Here is a 19,482-nt window from a genome sequence, read left to right on the forward strand (position 1 = left end):
CGCCCATAATCGCAAGTCCATATCAGTAAAAGCTGCTACCTGAGGATTGGCCTCACAACAGCCGTAACCAAATGGATCAGCTGATCTGCAGGTCCTGATGGTGGGGTTGGGGCATGTTCACCCAGCAACGCTGACCGCAGCAGCGCAGACTGAACACTATCAATGTGAGAGTCTGTGTTCGATTCTGCAGTGCCTTAATGAAATAGGAAATGATTCCGCAACCACATGATGAAAGAGCAGTGCTCCGAAAACTAGTGCTCAGTTAAACCTGTTAGACTCCAACCTGGCGTTGTATGGTTTTTAACTTTTTACACCATAGTCCAACACCGGCATCTCTAAATTAATGTAATGGGGCTGTGGGATGAAAAGTTCAGTTAGTGATCGTAGGAAGGAGTGAAATCTCTGAGAACGGGTGGATTTGAATTCTGACATATGAAATACAGAGATGTGAGCGAGCAGAATTTGAAGGGAAAAGATCATCACGTTACCCAAACAACTGATACCTTTGTGTTTCCCAAGAGCTGCAGCAGATAGAGGAATTACTGCCGTGACTCGGATTCGAACCGAGGTTGCTGCGGCCACAACGCAGAGTACTAACCACTATACGATCACGGCATCCCACAGATGAGAGCGCTGATAATATGTAATAAATACAGTCTCATAGGACATATTAGGCAGCGCAAATAATGCACAATATCAGTGCTAAGCGAACAGTGGCAGATATGTGGGAACTCAGAATGGGCTGACCGTTTAATATCGGTTCCCCCAGAGGCTGTGGTGATTCAATCATTAATATGCTGAAGGCTGAGATAAGTAGATTTCTCCAAAACATCAAAAACTCCGGGGACAGTACAGGTGTTGTTGAAATGTATGCTTCAATCGTAATGCAGTTTAACATTGGCTACTTCACCAGTTTCCCCACACAAGGCAGTAACCACTGCTGCCACATAGTCCCAATTCCCAGCCCCAGATTCAGAGGAACTGAGTAGCGCAGTCGCGAAGATGTACAAAAAAGCTTTATCAGCCAGTGGGTGGTTGGAATTTGGAATATACTATCTGCATTGTTCAGAGCGACAGAAACCCTTACAACCTGAATAAATATTCAGATGTGAGCTTGTGATGCCAAGACATATAAGTCTGTGGAGTAAGAATTGAGAAATGTGATTCAGTTCATTAGGCAGTTGTATTTGAGAAGTGTGGCCACATTTGGTTGAAGGGCCTCCTTTGACACTCTTGTTCTCGGTAGTATAGTAGTTAGTATCCCCGCCTGTCACAGGGCTCAATTCTCCGCTGGCGACAGTGTAAATATTTTAAAACTGTCGCTCCATTCCCAAGTGCGGGTATTGATACCTGTCCTTCTATTCTAGATGGGGCATGTCACAGGAAGGACAGTGCTGCCTGAATAAAGGTGGGGAAGGACAGCAGCTCTCAGGAAGGCTGTGTGTCAGTGAACGGCCAAACACGTGCCTTCTGCAAACTTCACCTTGTGACTGTGTTGGAATGAAAAGTATTTGACAGACTTGTTCCGGATTGATTTACTAGAAGCAGGAAGCTGAGGAAGAAACAACGTAAACACATTCAAATATGAGTGCAGAAGCATTTCCCGCAGCACGAATGAAACTGTAAAGGACAGAGTACCGTTTCGATACATTGAATTTGGGTTCATTTATTCTGATGAGGCTGTTACCAGGGTATAAAACTATTACAAAATGATACAGCATTTAATCAGTATGATGGAACATTGTCTCAGTAATTCGCACTGGTGTTCAGAGGGAGGGTTGGGTTGATTGGCAAAGTTAAGTTGCCCTCTCGTGTCCAGGGAGTGAATTAAGTAAGTTAAGTGAATTAGCCATGGGAAATGTGGGGATAAGGTCAGAAATCACAGGACGTCAGATTATACTCCAACAGGTTTATTTGAAATCATAAGGGGGAGGGATTCCCCTTCTTCAGGTGAAATATATGGAAATAGGGAGGGGAGGTGGGTCTAGGTGAGATGCTCTTCAGAGAGTCGATACCGGCCCGATTAACTGAAATGCTCTTTACGCACTGTAGGGTTCTGTGATTCCATGAATTGATAATGACGGGGTTTACTGGGGTGTAAAGCCATTAGAGAAGATGCTGATGGGGGTGTACTGAAGATGAGATTTTATTCACTTGTCTTCTTGGAAAACTGAGAACAGTTATCCTTTAACCAAGGAAGACTTAATGTTTTTTTTTGTAGGTTATGAAATGTTTGGTCAGAGTAAATAGGTGGAAAATTCCATCTTTCAAGTAAGTAAACATCTAGATATCAGGTGTTCAATACCTTTAATCAAACCTTTGAAGGAGAAAGAAATGATGAGAACAGAATCACTGCCACTCCGAGAATCTGGTTTTCAAAACATTTGGAAAGACACTTTTGTTGACATACAAGGAATAAATTTCACAAGGAGAGACACAGCGTGTGGGTAGGTAAAGGTGTAGGGATGGGGTGTAGTCGGTCGGAAGTTGTGGGGAAACAATGTCTAGGTTAGTTGACTTTAAATGTAAAGAAATTCCTTTAATGTGTGCAGCTGAATAAGATTCGGTTCCAAAACTCTGCATTTTGAAAGATTTGGCATAATATTCCACCTTAAGCATTGTAAATGGAACTGAGTGGATTTTTATTTATTGTGAAGGGAAGATATTACATAATGAATAGGAAGTGAGCAGTTGCTTGGAGAACGACTTCCTGCTTTCATCACATGCGGTCAGGATGTGAGAACAAACACCATGATGTTTGATCCATGTAGTACTCTGTGAAATTTGTCAAAGCAACGAGCAACAAACCTGGTGGGTTTTCTTTTGCACTTTAACCCTCTGTTTTTCTTAGCAGTATTTCCTTAAGCTGAAATAAAGTCAGAGCAAATTTGAATACAACATTAATCGTTCCAATGAGATATATCTAATTCACTTCTGATTATTAATGAACATTGTGAGGTTTCAACAAAATTAAAACGAAACGAACAAATCAGCGGTTCTTGCGATTTAATCCAATTCAGGTTCAGCCAAATGAGAAAGGCCATTGAGCGACAACATCGTCCTTATTTCCCTTTCCATGGCTGCTTCTTCACGTGAGAGAGATAGTGACGGAAGAAATTATGAGTCAAATGTACGTGTAAATATGAAAGAAAATTTTTTTCCTATTTCATTCTGACTCAGAATGTATCAATGACAGTTATTCATTCTGACCAGCATGGCTATTTATTGGAATTTGCTGTTATTATAATTCTGGTGAAGGCAGAAGCACAATGGTGTGGTCATATGTCACCCCTCTACAAAATGTGCAGAGGGGACCGAGGGATTATGGTGGTGGGTAATTATACCGCTGTGATCCACATTCACAGGTTCGAGTCACACCCTGGCTGCTAACTTTATGTACCGCTCTGGCAGTTTTTATTTGCAGCTCACACTCTGGTATACACTGGATCGAGAATCTTGTTCTTGCCCTTCACTGCACGGGAGATTCACAAATAATCGACACCACATTAAAGTCGAAATGAAGAGTGAGAGCAGCCATTCTATTCAATTGTAGATGAAATTGATGAAATGAGAAAGAACCCATTTTTCTTTCCGCCCTACATTCCATCTTGTCTTTCTATGAATTTACATCGAAAGAAAGAAAAAAAAACCTACAGATCGGAAGCACAGGCTTATCCAGTGGGGTTGTTCATGAGTATTTTAACCTAACACTTCACACAAAAATCTGATCAGTATTTCAAACAGTCAATCGGAATTGGAACTACAGAAAATGTCTCCAATGAAACAAACATTTCATTCTTCCACAAATTTCTGCTGTGTGTGAATCATGCAACGATCCATCATCCAGCGTGATCACTGACTTGCCAACTGTATAAAATCTAGCAACTTCCTTCAGCAATCACAGCTTCTGGACACAGCCACCTGTGCTGGGCCCAGTGTCATTTGTTGCCCCAGGCCACAGCATATTTCTTCTTCCTGAGTTGATGAGCATTGTTCCTGCTGTGTCTGATCTGTTCAATAAACCTTTTATGTCTCTTCATCCCATCCCCTCACAATTCTGAACTTATGAATAAAATAAGGCGTTAGACGAAATATTAAACCAAGTGTAAGTATGCTATTCAGCGCAAGGAGTCTGCTCAACCATTCAACGAACTCATGGTTGATCTGATTTGGAAATGCTGGTGTTGGACCGAGGTGGACAAATTTAAAAACCACACAACACCAGTTTATAGTCCAACAGGGTTAATTGGAAAAACACTCTCTTTCGGAGCGATCACCTGATGAAGGAGCGTCGCTCCGAAAGCTAGTGTGCTTCCAATTAAACCTGTTGGACGATAACCTGGTGTTGTGTGATTTTTAACTTTGTACACCCCAGTCTAACACCGGCATCTCCCAATCATATTTTACCTGTCCAGTAACGTCAAGTGACCTGTCGCACATAATTGAACATTCTAAATATTCCTACAGCTGGAGAAATCGGAGCTAAAAAGGCCAAACTAAAGCAAACATTAGACAAAATAATCAGCTCCAGAAAATTGTGGAAAGACCAGTCAAAGAGGTCACAAAGGTTCGAGAGATCCAGTCATAACCAGCCCGAGAGTTGTGCTTTGAAGAGTTTTATGCAGACTTCCTGGCACCTTGACTTGCAGCCAGTGCCTGAGCGTTATACACCTCGCTTGAGAATGACGACAAGTGAAGGGTGTTTTCATGAAACCCATTGAATGCTTAGAATCCAGAATTTTGGTAAAATGTTGTAAAATATTTCTCAGATCATGGAAATCAGCTCAACATTATTAAAATCAAAGTACTCGTAATGGTCTTCAAAGCCACCAAATTACTGTTCGGTGAAATACGCTTTGTACATGCCTTATTGTTCTCAGGATGAATAATCACAGCAAACATTCAGGTCTCACCAGACACAAACATATGGAAGAGAAACCTTATTATAATTTACACACTATATCTTTCCCAGACCCATGATGACACCTTATTTCTTATGACTGAGATACTACACGTAACATGTATCGAGATGAAGCAAGTCCTGAATATAGGATTTTTTTCTGATAGATTTCCAAGCCAAAAATTATGATAAAAATTTAATTGTGGCTCATTACATTGTCAAAAGATCCCCATTAAATGTATTTACCTGTTTACTCAGAGACAACATTGAAACAAATACATTGATAAATGCTGTTGACTGTATGCTTCTGTGAAAATAAATCTCCCTTATGACTTACTTTCCTTATAATATTGACTCAAATGTCTAAATATTGATGAGATGAAAAATTGCATGCATTAAGTACAATGCAGAATTTGTTCTTATTATATATTATATTTCTTCAGAAGAAAAGTAGAGAAACCAAGTATAGAGATTTTGAAGATCTGAGAATTTTGAATGACAAACCATTTCTGATCAATGTTCACTGAATGTCTAATGTCTTTCCATATCATCATGCCGGAATTTGCATTCTCGGCTGACAGATTAAGAAATATCTAGTCAACATCAGAGCAAATCCATTTAGACATATTGAATCATTTACTTTGCCAAAGTTCTAAAATTAATTAACAATTCATTGTCATTCCAAAAATCACACAGTTTAGGTTTTGTAACAAACATCGTCAAATTCACATTTTAATTTAATCCAGTATTTCTTAGTGTCATTATTTTTTTAAAAAAGTTCTCTTATTCCAGGATAACACAAATACAAACTAATTAATGATTCCTAATCCAACACTCACAGGTAATATCTGTTCCCTTCTCGTTTGAATGTTCACAGAAATCATTGGATTAATATTCATCCTGACATATTAAGAGAGGTCTGATTATTTTACCCTCCAATAAATGCTGTTCATTTTTACACATGACAGGCAGCTATATGAGATTTCTAATCATTTTGAAATTCGCTATGAAATGTTTTTAAGATTAATTGTTGCTTATATCTAATAGTTAAGAATTGACCAAATCCAGTGTATCTAGTTTTAAGTGTGTAGTTAAGGCTCAGTAACATGAACGCATTGCATTTTACAGATACCAATGGTAGCGAATGGTGATTTTTATTTCAATACTTGAATCTTAGTTGATTTGCTGTTCTGGGCTGCCCCCACTTGGAATAGAATGGTCCATATTGGCTCATACAAAATGCCTGACTTTCAAAAACAGGCAGCCTACCTCAGAACTAAAATACAAGGTGTCAGGGGGCGATAAACTAGACTAACATTCTGTTCCAGCCTTAAATTAAAAGAAAGCACACTACCAATGGACCGAGTCCAACGCCGGGACTACAACATGCCAGACATTTCTGCATAAGAGCATGCCGACATACAGTCAAATGACCAATCCTGACCTTCATAAATGAAAGGATAATTGTCCCAATAAATGAATAAACAGAAGCTGCAGGGTGCAGCCCAGTTAACTTACAAAGCAGCTATTATGACAACAGAAGAGTTCATTTGTCAGATATAGTTATTATTTTACAGTTACTCAGAACATTAAACAAAGGTTCTAATTACAGATTCTTGAGTATAATAGGGGAAATTTGCAACATAAGTTTGATACATGTAACCAATGCCTACTACAAACATCATAGCAAAGCATTTAGACTGAGATTTGAAGTTACTTAGTTTTAGGAATTAACGTCACGGTATGATGTTGATTGCCCATTAATTATGAAGTCCTGACAGAAAGAGTAGCTGTACAATTTTACACAATATAAGGAACTTTATAACGCAAGTCATATTACTAATCTTATAGCAAGTAAGCTAAAATTAACTGTCTTTTCTATTTCTTTGTACATACATAATTAAGACAGTGAAAAATATAAGGAGTAATTGGCTTTGATAAAATAAAATATAATGACTAGCAGAATTCAAAATTTCCCAACTGGTAAGGTATCCTGAGAGGCCCGAGGGAGTTCAGGAATAACTTTGGAATCTATGTCAATAAGATGCATGGAAAGTTCCCAGTTGGAATCTGGGGATGTCCATGAGAATGCCCATCTGCGATTATGTGATTCAATTGAGTGTTTGGATGAGGAGTGAAGGGCGGTAACCACATTGCATGTGGCCATTGTGATGCAGAAAGTCCGTAAAATGCTGCTTTTTACTGTATATGTTACAGTGTGTCATGAATCTCCCTTCCGTGATTGGCCTCGGGGGATGATCCCTTCATTAACTGATTGCTGCACATGCCTCAGCTCAACCTGCCTCCTGAGTCCTCATTCCCTGTCAGGGGGAAAACACTTCTACAGCTATGATGACATTTCAATTCAACATAAACATTTATTGTGTGTGAAATGATTACATTCAGAGCGATATAATTTTCAGGATAAAATTGCTTTACATTTACTTTTTTCGTGTACAAGAAAACATTTTGATTTTATCAATTTATTCTTTTGTTCAACCAACACGAAGTTTTAAATTATTGTAAAGACTACAATGGGGGAAACGGGAACGAGTTTTCAGCTCAAATGTCAAATGAAATGACTGTTTCCTTTTTTCAAACAAATTGCCCTCCAAAATGATTTTTATTTTCATTTCACTATAAGAAAAATATTGCTTGGAAATGTTGACAATTCTCCTTTTCCCACCATATGAGATGTCAGTGACCAATGATCACACAATTATGAGAATTCCTTTCCAGATGAAATGTCATTGACTCTATGTTTTGTTCACAGTAATAGTCCCTTCCATGGCCAAATTCTTTCCCTCCTAATTCTGAAATAAATATCAAAACATTTATTGTGATAAAAATTACATCAATAAAATTGACATGACTCTTCAAAAAACTATTGGAAGCACATAAATCTTGCAATGCCTGCATTTTTAAACAAAATCATTTTTTTCAATTGCTGCTGAATGACTTTTTTCACATCATAGAGCGTAGTTTTATGCTTTAATTTTCAGTTCCCTAATCTTAATGAATATCCAATCAACATCAGAGAAAAGTGTTTTCAAAAATATTAAGTCAATTTATCTGTTAGGATTCTAAAAGCAATTATCAATTACAGTAATTGAACAGCAATTTAACATAGACTATGTAAAAATGCGGTGTTTAAAAAAAAATCAATCATTATTTCTGATTGTCAATGCTACTATATTAATACCTATTTGTTCAGGCCCATGCACATACCAAACGACCAAGAATTTCCCTGGCAACATTCATTGTAAATGTCTGATTTTTGCTCAGGTGAAATATAACAATTATCTCAGCCTTTGAAATTCAGAGAGCTCCAATTACTTTTCCCTACAATATTACTCTTCATTTCTACATATTACTCAGTCTAATATCAAGATGGGATATCTCATTATTCTCAAATTCACGAATATGTATTTTTAAATCCCTTTATTGCTAATATATCTTATATCTAATAATTTGGTAATCCAGTAAGGGCTGCAAATGTGGAATTATGCTTATGTGCAATAAATACTGCAAGGACATTGCAATGTCCAATCTCTCAATCATTGTGAATATTGCATTTATTTTAAACTTGGAAACATTTTTGAATTGATTTGATTGTAATTTACTTCGATGCTGACACTTACTGTATTTCCAGTCACAATGTCTGTAGATTATTTGGAGGTATAATCGTCCATTCCAATAATCACAGTATCTGCTATATACTTTCTTCTGGTCACTCATAGCAAAATGTATCCATCTACACTCAATCAATATTCCTCAAAAAATATTTGAGAATGTTGCAGTCATAAAGCTTAAATATACAAAGTCATGATAGTCATTAATTTTCTCTTGTTCTGTAGATCTTAATTAAAACAACATAGAAATTTATGCTCCAGTGCTATGAGGAAAGATCAATGACTTCTCAGTAAAATAAACAAATGCCACTTGCTATTATTTATCAATTTTTAATTACTGATCAGTTTATCAATTGTGTGAGATTTGTTTTTAGCTTTCCAGTCATCTAGTTATATTGAATATGATACTGAAATGGTGTGAAAATATCAGGGTGTGCTCATTTGAAAATTCAATTTGCATACCTCTTACTTATCCCGTTAATTGCATGATGGTTTAAGAACGTTTCACTCAGCAATCCTCGTAAATATTAAAAATTGTCTGATTTTAAATCAGATCATTCGCACGCAATTATTGATCTGTTCCTAATTCATGTAAATATCTCAATTTTATCGAACCCAATGTTCACACTAAACAATACACATAAAGCAACACAAAGACTTCCATCACCATCTGATTATTGTTCAGTAAAATACCTTATTGCTCCTGAAACCAATGACAACAGTAACCATTTGTTTACTATTCCATGCAACACGTGCAATTGATATCTTCTATTTCAGTTCAGTAGTTAAAGATGATTTATGTTGCTTAAAACAATGCTTCTACTTTATCACAGATATTGACTGTAACACAATCATGCAAACAACAAACGTTTTGTCATTCTAATAATCTTTAAGTTTACTTATTTTAAATTTGTGTGCAAGAGATATTTCAAATTACAACCATTTTTGTTGTATATTTCAGCAGACCTAAATTTTGAATTTGGGAAAGACTCCATTTTTGCAGAATGGAAGTAGTTTTCAGTTTACATAACACATGAAATGACTGCTTTTTTAAAATCACGTGCTGTGCAAAATGATTATTGGTTTCATTTAATTGTAAGAAAAGAACTGCTTTGAACATATTGATTCTTTTTTGTCTTTTCTATTCCAACATTATTCATCACTGTACAATAATGAACAATTTTTATAATTCCTTTATGTACCAAATATCATTGACTGCATCATTTGTTCACTTTCATGCTCACTTTCATTATCTATTAACTTTCTTCCGAATTCTGACACAAATGTCTGAACTCTGATCATAATATTAATCATCTAAATTAAAATAACATGTCTCCATGAGGAAACCATTTGATAGAAATTCATATTTCTTGTGTTACCTGCATTTTTTAGTCAAGAAAGAAAAATATTGTTCTATAATCACTGGTTCAGTTTTTCTTCAATTCATAAAGCTAGGTACTATATTCTATTCCACAATTTACCAATTTTAATAAATATCCAATCAACATCACAGCAATGTGTTTTTGAAATATTGAATCATCTTCATTGCTCATATTGCAACATTAATTATCACGTCATTGTCATGATAATACTTGCACAATTGTTTAAGAAAGTCTTTTGAACAAATAAAATGAGATTCAGATTTTAATTTGACAATTGTTTCTGAGTACCAACACTGCAATATGAAACTTGACTTTCAGGTCAAGTTTCCCACAATGGATCCAAGGACTTCCCATCCAACATTAATTGTGACTGTCTAATGTTTGCTTATTTGAATGATCTCCACAGTCACAGACTTTAAATTCACAGACCTGCAATTACTTTTCACTGCAATAATTCCTGTTTGTTTGCAAATATTCCTCAGTCACATAGCAAAATGAGATTTCTCATTATTTCTAAATTCATTGATGGAATTTTATATTCAGTTGTTGCTCATACCTAATAATTATTCAATCCAGCATTTGCCGTAAATGTGGAATTATGGCTCTTTACATTAATAACTAAATATATTGTAGTGTATAATCTCAATCATTATTAATATGAATTCTTACTTTACTCGCGGAAACATAGTTGAATTAATTTAAATATATTTCACTTCAATGCGAACATTTGTTGTATTTCTGATCACAATAAGATTTAAGTATTTTTCACGCAACAAAATCATGTAACATTCCAGCGTTTTGTTAAGTCAAATGAAAAAGAATTAACATCTCTGTTTTGTCTCATTAAACAATGACAATACATTTTGAATTTTTCGAAGTTGAGCATTTTGCAAAGAAGGGATGTTGTCTTCAGCAGAATAATCGCATTGACTGACTAATTCACAGAATCTGCTGTTTATTCTGTTTGTGTTCCCATGAAATCAAAGTGACTAATTCTGCTTGTTCTAAATTCCTGGAAAGTATTTGATAATGTTTGAGTCTTAAGGATGAATAAGTCGATGGAATTGCATTGATTTTTTTTTTGAAAAGAGCTTACTTCAAACATTTCAGGCACATAAACCAGTTTTCTGCAGTGTTGCAAAGATGAAAAGCAAGTCAATTTCTCCATCAGTGAAACAAACAAATGTCACTGCCCATTATTCATTAGTTAACTCATTCCCAAATTTGTTGTTAAACAATGAAATTCACCTGAATATTGTTGTGTCCTTTGATCATATTAATTTTCTAATTATTGCTCATTCATGATTTGTTAGTGATTTTTATTTTGCACGTATCTCACTTTTTCACTTCTTGCATGGGAATTGGGCATTGAGAACAGAGGATCAGTGGTTAGCACTCGTGTCTTACAGTGTTATGCACTTGGGTTTGATTCCATCCTCGGACACATGTATGTGTGGAGTTTGTATGTTCTGGTTTTCTCCCACAATCCGAATATATGCAGGTTAGGTTGATTGGCCATGCTTAGCTGCACGTTCTGTTCAGGGATGTGTAGGTTATGTGCATTAGTCAGGGGTAAATGTCCAGTAATCTGCGAGAAGAATGGTGCTGAGTGGATTATTCTTAGGAACGTCAGTGTAGACTTGTTGGGCTAAATGGCCTGTTTCCACACAGTAAGGATTCGATAAACTTAGAATTGTGTTTCGCTATCCAAAACTAACAATTTTTTTAAAACGTTGCATTTAAAACTTACCTTTAAGTGTCAATTGTTAATCTTGTAAAATATCTCAATGTTACCGAAATCGATGTTCAAACAAAACACTGCACATAAAGCCACAAAAAGATCTTCATGGCCATCTAATTAATGTTCAGTGGAATAATCACAGTAAAATTTTATTGTCGAGGAGATCAATCACCACTATTACAGTAAGGATCTGGTTATCATTCCCTCCAATAAATACAATCGGTGTCCTCTGGTATTTCAGTTCAGTCGTTATACAGCACATTGGTTGTTCAAAGCATGGTTATTCTTTATTATGAATGGCCAAGGATTCTAACGGCAAGAGATGTTGTTCGATCGAATTCTCTGCATGTTCTCAAACAGGTTTTCACTATAAATATTGGAAAAAATGTGTCAATTTGGTCTTGTTCAACTGCTGATGCTAACATTTTCAGTTCATGTTCATTAAACATATTTGTAGAAGGTGAGGAAAGCTGTAGCATTGGAAAAGGGAAGGCACATTCAAAGAGCAGGAGTATCGGCCTGTCGGGCATTCGGCCATCATCAAAAAAGATTCCTGATGAAGGGCTCATGGCCAAAACGTCGATTCTGCTCCTCGCATGCTGCCTGACCATGCTCTTTTGACATTAGAAATATTTGTCTGAATATTCAGTGGTAATACTAAAGGTTGCTTCTGTCAATTTAGTTTACTGTGCTTTCTGTTCACTGAAGTTTTCATGTTAATTTCTCGTCTTTTTATTCTTAAGTCTGATGCAAATACAGAACACATTAAAATTCACATGAATTATAAGTTTGATTTCTCGACAAGAAAACCAATGGAACACAATATAGAATTCTTGAACAGCCGACACGTTTGAATGAAAAAGCAATTCCTTCCAAAATATGATTGCCCGTCTGTATCTCTCTTTCAATTCAATAATCCTGCAAATAGTTTATAATTGCCAGTTGATCTCTCTGAATGAGTACCTAATCAATGTCAATGTAACCAGCTGAAACATTAACAACAGATTGATAATTGGGTGTTACAGATCTTATTTGAAGTGAACAAATGTTTGGAAGTTACTTGAATTCCACCAGGAAACATTCTTGAATCATAATACAAGAAATGAGATATGTGAGAGATGTGCAAACCTTATTTTTAAATGAACAAACTCCAATATTTTCAAAGTATTTCAACCTTACGGTCAAAATGAACAGGTGAATGGAAAAATAAAAACAAGTTTGTGGCAATTCATAAACTGAACAACAATTACAAATTCACTTTGATCAAAGGACAGAGTAACATTTATATGAATCACAATATTTAGTTACAAAGTCGGCAATCAGCTGACTGACAAGTAATAGGTGAGAGCATTTGTTAGTTTACTGAAGAAGATATCAACTTTATTTCCAATTTATAGCACGAGAAAATAATGTTTAATGTGTTTCAAATGTTTGGACTTGCCCCTTTGCAACAAAAAAACAGATCAGTCTCATTACTTGGAATGTTGAATTCTGCAACATTTTCAAATATTCTCCAGGAACTTATAAGCGACAGAATTAGATACAGGTATCCCTACTATCCGAAAGTAAAGCATTATTATGAAACCTTTCATAAGCTGAAAAGGCGTTGGTTGAAGAAGCATTAATTTATATGGGAAACAGCTCCACTTTTTTCGTAAAAGTGAAAATGCTCTTCAGATTTCTGACAGTTAGAGAAAACAGGGACAGATGTAAGTCTTTTGTAAAAGCAACGTGGCAAAAACGAATTTTCCAACACATTTTTCTTGATAACCTGACTCAAGTAAGTATCAGATTTTGTGATTATTGATGTAATAGTCAAAAGCAGATCGAATATTAGATTGAAAAGCAATTCAATCTGTGCTTAGGTACTCTCTAATCAACATTCAGAGCAGCTCTTCATATATTTCTGTTGAAGGTGTGATTTGAAACCTTCCCTCGGGTCTAGTAATAGAGACACTGCCACAGCTCCACAAGCTCCTTTCATAATGTTCCCACTCAGGCCGGCAGGACTGTAATATTATGTTTAATGTGGTTACTCAAATGAAAACTAATCAACTCTTTATTGCAGTAATTTGAATGGGAATTGATTAGGTAGTTTCTGTGTGTAATGGACTGGAAATTAAACAATATTTTACAATAACAAAGAATAAAGGAATAATAGACTTAAATAAACAGGAATCTCATGACAATTCTTTGAAATACAAATTGACCAAACTGTATGATTATTGTACTTTGATTTGTAAAATACATCAGTCATTCAATGTGAATGTTCAGCTGAAGACAATTCCCCTTCCTTTCAACAATGTACACCTTCCACAAATTCAAAATGAACAGTCATTGAAAAAGGAAGGTACAAGCAGATGTTAATTCTATTTTCTGTACGTAAGCATGCGATTAATTTTAATTAAGTTTTATATATGTAAAAAGGAAACTCTTATTGTGGTTCAAAATACAATAAATGTTAGCGTGAAGTGAAATATAATCAAATCAATTCAACTTTTTTCTCAGTTAAAATATAGTTCAATATTCAAAGTAATCGAGTAATTGTACACTGCAATATCTTTACATTAATTCAGTGCTGAGACATAATTCCACATTTATACCCCTAATAGCGAAGCAAACTTGTGCCAGGAGTCAGAGGAGGTCGGGGAGGTCCTTAATGAGTACTTTGCTTCAGTATTCATGAGTGAGTTGTATGTTGTTCTTTGTGAGGACAATGGGAAACAGGCTGATATGGTCAAACCAATCCATGTTAAGACGGAGAATGTGATGAACATATTGAAAACTCATGGGAGTAGAGAAGGGCCCTGGGCCAGAAAGGACATAACTTAGGTTGTTAGGGGAAGCGAGGGAAGGGATTACTGTGTTTTGGCAATGATCTTTGCATCCTCACTATCCACTAGAGTCATACCAGATGATTGGAGGGTTGCAAACATTATTCCGTTTTTCAACAAAGGCAATCAAGATAATCCTGGGAATCATTGATGAGTCAGTCTTACATCAGTTGTGGAGAAATTATTGGAGAGGATTCTGAGAGACAGGATTTATTTGGAAAAGCATAGATTGATTAGAGATGGCCAGCATGGCTTTGTATGCGTCAGGTTATGCCTCAAAACCTTATTGAATTATTTGAGGATGTGACAAACATGTTTGTGAGGATAGAGTAACGGATGTGGTGTATATTGATTTCAGCAATGTGTTTGATAACGTTCTCCATGGAAGGCTTATTCAGAAAGTGGTGAGACACGGGGTACAGGGTTATCCTGGTATCATGATTCAAAGTTGAGACATTTGTGTCAGAGACTGCAAGGGGGTGAGTGAGAGAGAAATAAATAAGATAAAAGCAGAAAGGAAAGGAACTGGTGAGCAGAAGAGCTCCAAATGTAGTTTCGCACCCTGCCTGCATCGTATTGGGTGAGCCGGAACACAGACTGTCAACCAACGGCCTTACACATTCAGAATCATTCCTTACAATGTCCCAGACACCACCATCACCATCCCTGTATGTCCTGTCCCACCAGCAGGACATGGATGTAACTTAAATGCTGGAACATGCAGGGCTATGGACCAAAGTCTGCAGAATAGGATCAATGTGATTTATTTGTCATTTCTCCAGAATATTAAACTCCAATCCAATTTGAAAATGTATTAACGTCATCAGACTTGAACTCCAAATGTCAGATAAAAATATCAGAAACTTACAGCACAGATCACGGCCACTTGGCCCATCCTATGTATGTTGCTGTAATAGAACTACCCAGGCTTTACAATGTTCTGTACTCACCAATGAGAGCAACAATTTCAGACTGTGAAATCTGCCCTCTATGTTGTTATAATCTGTTTTTCCAAATTATTTGACAGCTGCATACCTTGTTTCCTGGTTTCTTTCCCAGCCCTAATTCCATTCCATCTGACCTTGAGGGACTACCATTTCTGCTGTTTAATCTCGCTTTTCTTCCCCCGTGTGACAGACTGTCTTTTTGTCCTTGTCTGATCCCCACCTTCCTCACAATCTATTACATTTCTGATGTTTCCCAGGCCTCTTTAACATTCATTGTGGCCCCTGGGTCAGTGGCACAAGTTTTGATTTCTCTTCCTCCAGAGATAATTGGAAATCTTTCTGGTTGCAGTTTCACCCAGATTCTATTTTTTAAAAACAGAACATTTGTGTCAGAGTCAAATATTCGCGAGCCTTCATCCACAATTCCAAGCATTTGGATGTAATTAGATTACTTACAATGTGGAAACAGGCCCTTCGGCCCAACAAGTCCACACCGACCCGCCGAAGCGCAACCCACCCATACCCCTACATTTACCCCTTACCTAACACTACGGGCAATTTAGTATGGCCAATTCACCTGACCCGCACATCTTTGGACTGTGGGAGGAAACCGGAGGACCTGGAGGAAACCCACGCAGACACGGGGAGAATGTGCAAACTCCACACAGTCAGTCGCCTGAGTCGGGAATTGAACCCGGGTCTCAGGCGCTGTGAGGCAGCAGTGCTAACCACTGTGCCACCGTGCCGCCCAAAATCTGCGACCCTCCCACAGATGTGCAGGCTTGCTCTATTGGCCGTGCTCACATGTCCTGTAGTGTGCAGGTTCAGGCCGGTTGGGTTAGCCATGGTAAATGTGGGGCTATGGAGGTAGGGTGGGAGAGCAGTTCATTGTAGGCTCGATGGACTGAATAGCCTCTTTCTGCACTGACAGGATTCTGTGATTCTAACTAGTTGTGATTGTCGTCACATTTTTCTGATGCCAGGTTCATTCAGTTCATGTACACACGCTGCCTTTGTATTTATGGGGGTTCTCACTCAATCCTTTCCTTCTGTTTTACAGCAATTTCACAGTGTATATGAGGGTGAGAATGAATTTGTAAAACAAATACTCCAACCTAAACCCGCACAGGTCAGCTGGCATAACTCACAAGGAACAGAACAATAATAAAGGATTCGTCACAAATCTTACAGGAAAATAGAGTTTTTAATCACCAGGAAAGGCTGAACAATTCAAAATGTTTTTTTCTCACGAAAAGAGGAGGCTGAGGACAACCTGACATAAGGAGGAAGCTTTGTTTTTGTGGGATCAGAGATTTGAGTTTGGAATCGTTGGGTCTGAAACATGTTTCATTACCCCAGGTCAAAGTTGCTATCTAAATGTCTTTTGTCTTTCTGTCTGAGTTAACAATCAGATGGGTAGGTCAGTGTCTGAGTGCTTTCCCAAATCCCTGATTGAATCTGCCTCCCCCACAATCTCAGGCGCCTCACCACTCATTGGGTCACAGAGAAACACTGCCGTTACAATGAGAACTGTCTTTGCTGTCGCCTCTCCTCGAGTTTCTGCCTAATCCCCACTTCCTTTCATTAAATCCCAGCTGTCTGTAGTCCACCCACATAGACATGTTGAAGAGCATGACAGGAGAATAGATTGAAACAGAGAGTTCAATAACCAGAATGAGAGAGGGAGGAAATAAATGGGGTTTGTGGATCCCAGAGGATACAGACTCCAGGCTGAGTCCTTTGTGGACATTCCCGCAGTAATACAAGACAGCATTCCATGATGAGAGTTAATACCGGGTGGCAAGACAGGGAGCCACTGATCTTCAGCTGGTTTAGTTCAAACACAGGAGGTTTGTTCAGTCAGTAATGGTGAGTTAGACATGGATGTAAAGTGAACAGTGAGGGGAAATGTTACCAAAAGCCGCAGATGGACAACTTTCATTGGAACATGAGGAGACCATTCAGCCCTTCAAACCTGCTCTGCCATTCAATAGATCATGGCTGATTTGTGGCCTAACTTGCAATTTTCAAAACTCTCCAAATTCATCAATAAACTCCTCTGAAAAAGACAAGATGAATATTGAACAATGAACCATCTGCAAACCAGAAACAAAAACAGACATTGCTGGAAAAATTCAACAGATCTGGCAGCATCTGTGGAGAGTGAACCTTTCGGCTCCAGTGACCGGTCAGGTGACCAGCTGCAGCTGACCATTCTGCCTGTTCTGTAACACTCTTTGGAACAGGTTCTGGTGCGAGGGGAATGAGATTGTCAATAATAACTGAGAGAAAAAGGAGGACCTTGGATGCTGCCTGAACTGCTGCATTTTTCCAGCAACAAATTTTTCAGCCCTTATCTCCAGCATCTGCAGTCCTCACTTCCTCAGTGAGAATAAAACCCATTTTGAAAAATGTGTTGCTGGAAAAGCGCAGCAGGTCAGGCACCATCCATGGAGCAGGAGAATCGACATTTCGGGCATGAACCCTTCTTCAGGACTGCAGATGCTGGAGATCAGAGTCAAAAGGTGTGGTGCTAGAAAAGCATAGCCCTGAAGAAGGGCTCATGCCTGAAACATCGATTCTCCTACTCCTTGGATGCTGCCTGAACTGCTGCATTTTTCCAGCAACAAATTTTTCAGCTCTTATCTCCAGCATCTGCAGTCCTCACTTCCTCATAAAACCCATTTTGGTCTTACACTTCTAATTCAACTGCAAACATTTTTCATTATTATTTCCAAAATCGGATATTAGACCAGAAATCAACTCCTCATGTCATTGGGCCTGTGAAACGGTTAATTCTGGCCTGGTCCAGCCGACATGTGAATCCAGACTCTGAATAATGTAGTTGACTCTGAACCATCTCCTGGGCAGTCAGAATGGATGACAAATGCTGCCCCAGCAAGTGACGCTGTGATCCCATGCAATTTCTTACATTGCTGTTGCTGATTGAATGAGTCACTAACGAGCGAACTGATCCAAGCCATGATTCAGCACCTCTGCTGCCAATTCTCGCACGTTGAATAACGACAGACAGCTTCCAAATGAGGTCTTTCAGATCCGACTTTGGGGTACATTTGACAGACAGACTAGTTCAGGAATCTGTGGTGTACTGTGACACCAGCGCGTCAGCTTCTTCCCTGTCTTTGAACCGGACCGCCTGCACAAGGAATGCAAACGCGGTACTGCTTGTGGTGGAAGATTCAGAACGCGGTAACTACACTCTGAAGCAGAATGTCATATAATCAGACCAAGTTTGGAGAAAAAACTTTACAATGCTTTGCAAACTAATTTAATGGAATTGCATCACATTTCACAAAGAGAGCAGATTTGTTCGAGCATTTTCGAAGGCAGGTTTGCAGATGGGAGAGCAAGCAAGAAAGTTCCGTTCTTGTCCGTGTAAAAGGCTACAAATGAAGAACAGAGCAGCTTCTGCCCGGTTTCGTACTGGGGACCTTTCGCGTGTTAGGCGAATGTGATGACCACGACACTACAGAAACGATTATCAGCCAGGCGCGCTGTGGTCCTGTGGCATTCAGCACTGAAAGTTGAAGCCATTCTACGTTTCACCTTTCTTTTACCAATAGCTCGTTGTTATCCAGGGAAATTGACATTTTGAAAAAGTTAAAAAATATAGACTGAAATTCAATAACATATACATTGGAAAGATTTTCCCATTTGCCAGAAAGCCAAATAACGATGAATCGACTCACCGCCGGACTTTGTTTAACAACAGCGATGAAATAACAGTCTCCATTCGGTTCCAGTAAAACCTCAACTTGCCTGGAACGTTAACCAATCGCCGAACTATTTACGATTTTCTGCAGGGGAGGCGAACAATATCGTGACAACAGAGAGACCTCACAATGCGCAGCACATTTCTACAGTTAATCTCTCGGGAACATCAATGCAGCATTCTAACAGTGCTGCGGTGGTGGAGTTGATCAGCTGAAATGGCATACGAACCCACGCCCCTTTCAGGACTGGAAGCTGAATCCAGCTCCTTAGACCGCTCGGCCACACTACCAGACAGCCTGAGCATCCATTTT

The 19,482-nt window shown here is 38.1% G+C and overlaps 1 non-coding gene across 1 annotated transcript; it reads right to left on the reverse strand.

Moving 5' to 3' along the window:
- Positions 1 to 543: 543 nt before the first annotated feature.
- trnah-gug (transfer RNA histidin (anticodon GUG)) lies at positions 544 to 615 on the reverse strand. The gene has a single exon. It is a non-coding gene; the product is annotated as a tRNA-His (tRNA).
- Between the last annotated feature and the right edge of the window lie 18,867 nt (positions 616 to 19,482).

The sequence above is a fragment of the Hemiscyllium ocellatum genome, unplaced genomic scaffold (genome assembly GCF_020745735.1).
Source record: "Hemiscyllium ocellatum isolate sHemOce1 unplaced genomic scaffold, sHemOce1.pat.X.cur. scaffold_454_pat_ctg1, whole genome shotgun sequence".
NCBI classification, from domain to species: domain Eukaryota; kingdom Metazoa; phylum Chordata; class Chondrichthyes; order Orectolobiformes; family Hemiscylliidae; genus Hemiscyllium; species Hemiscyllium ocellatum.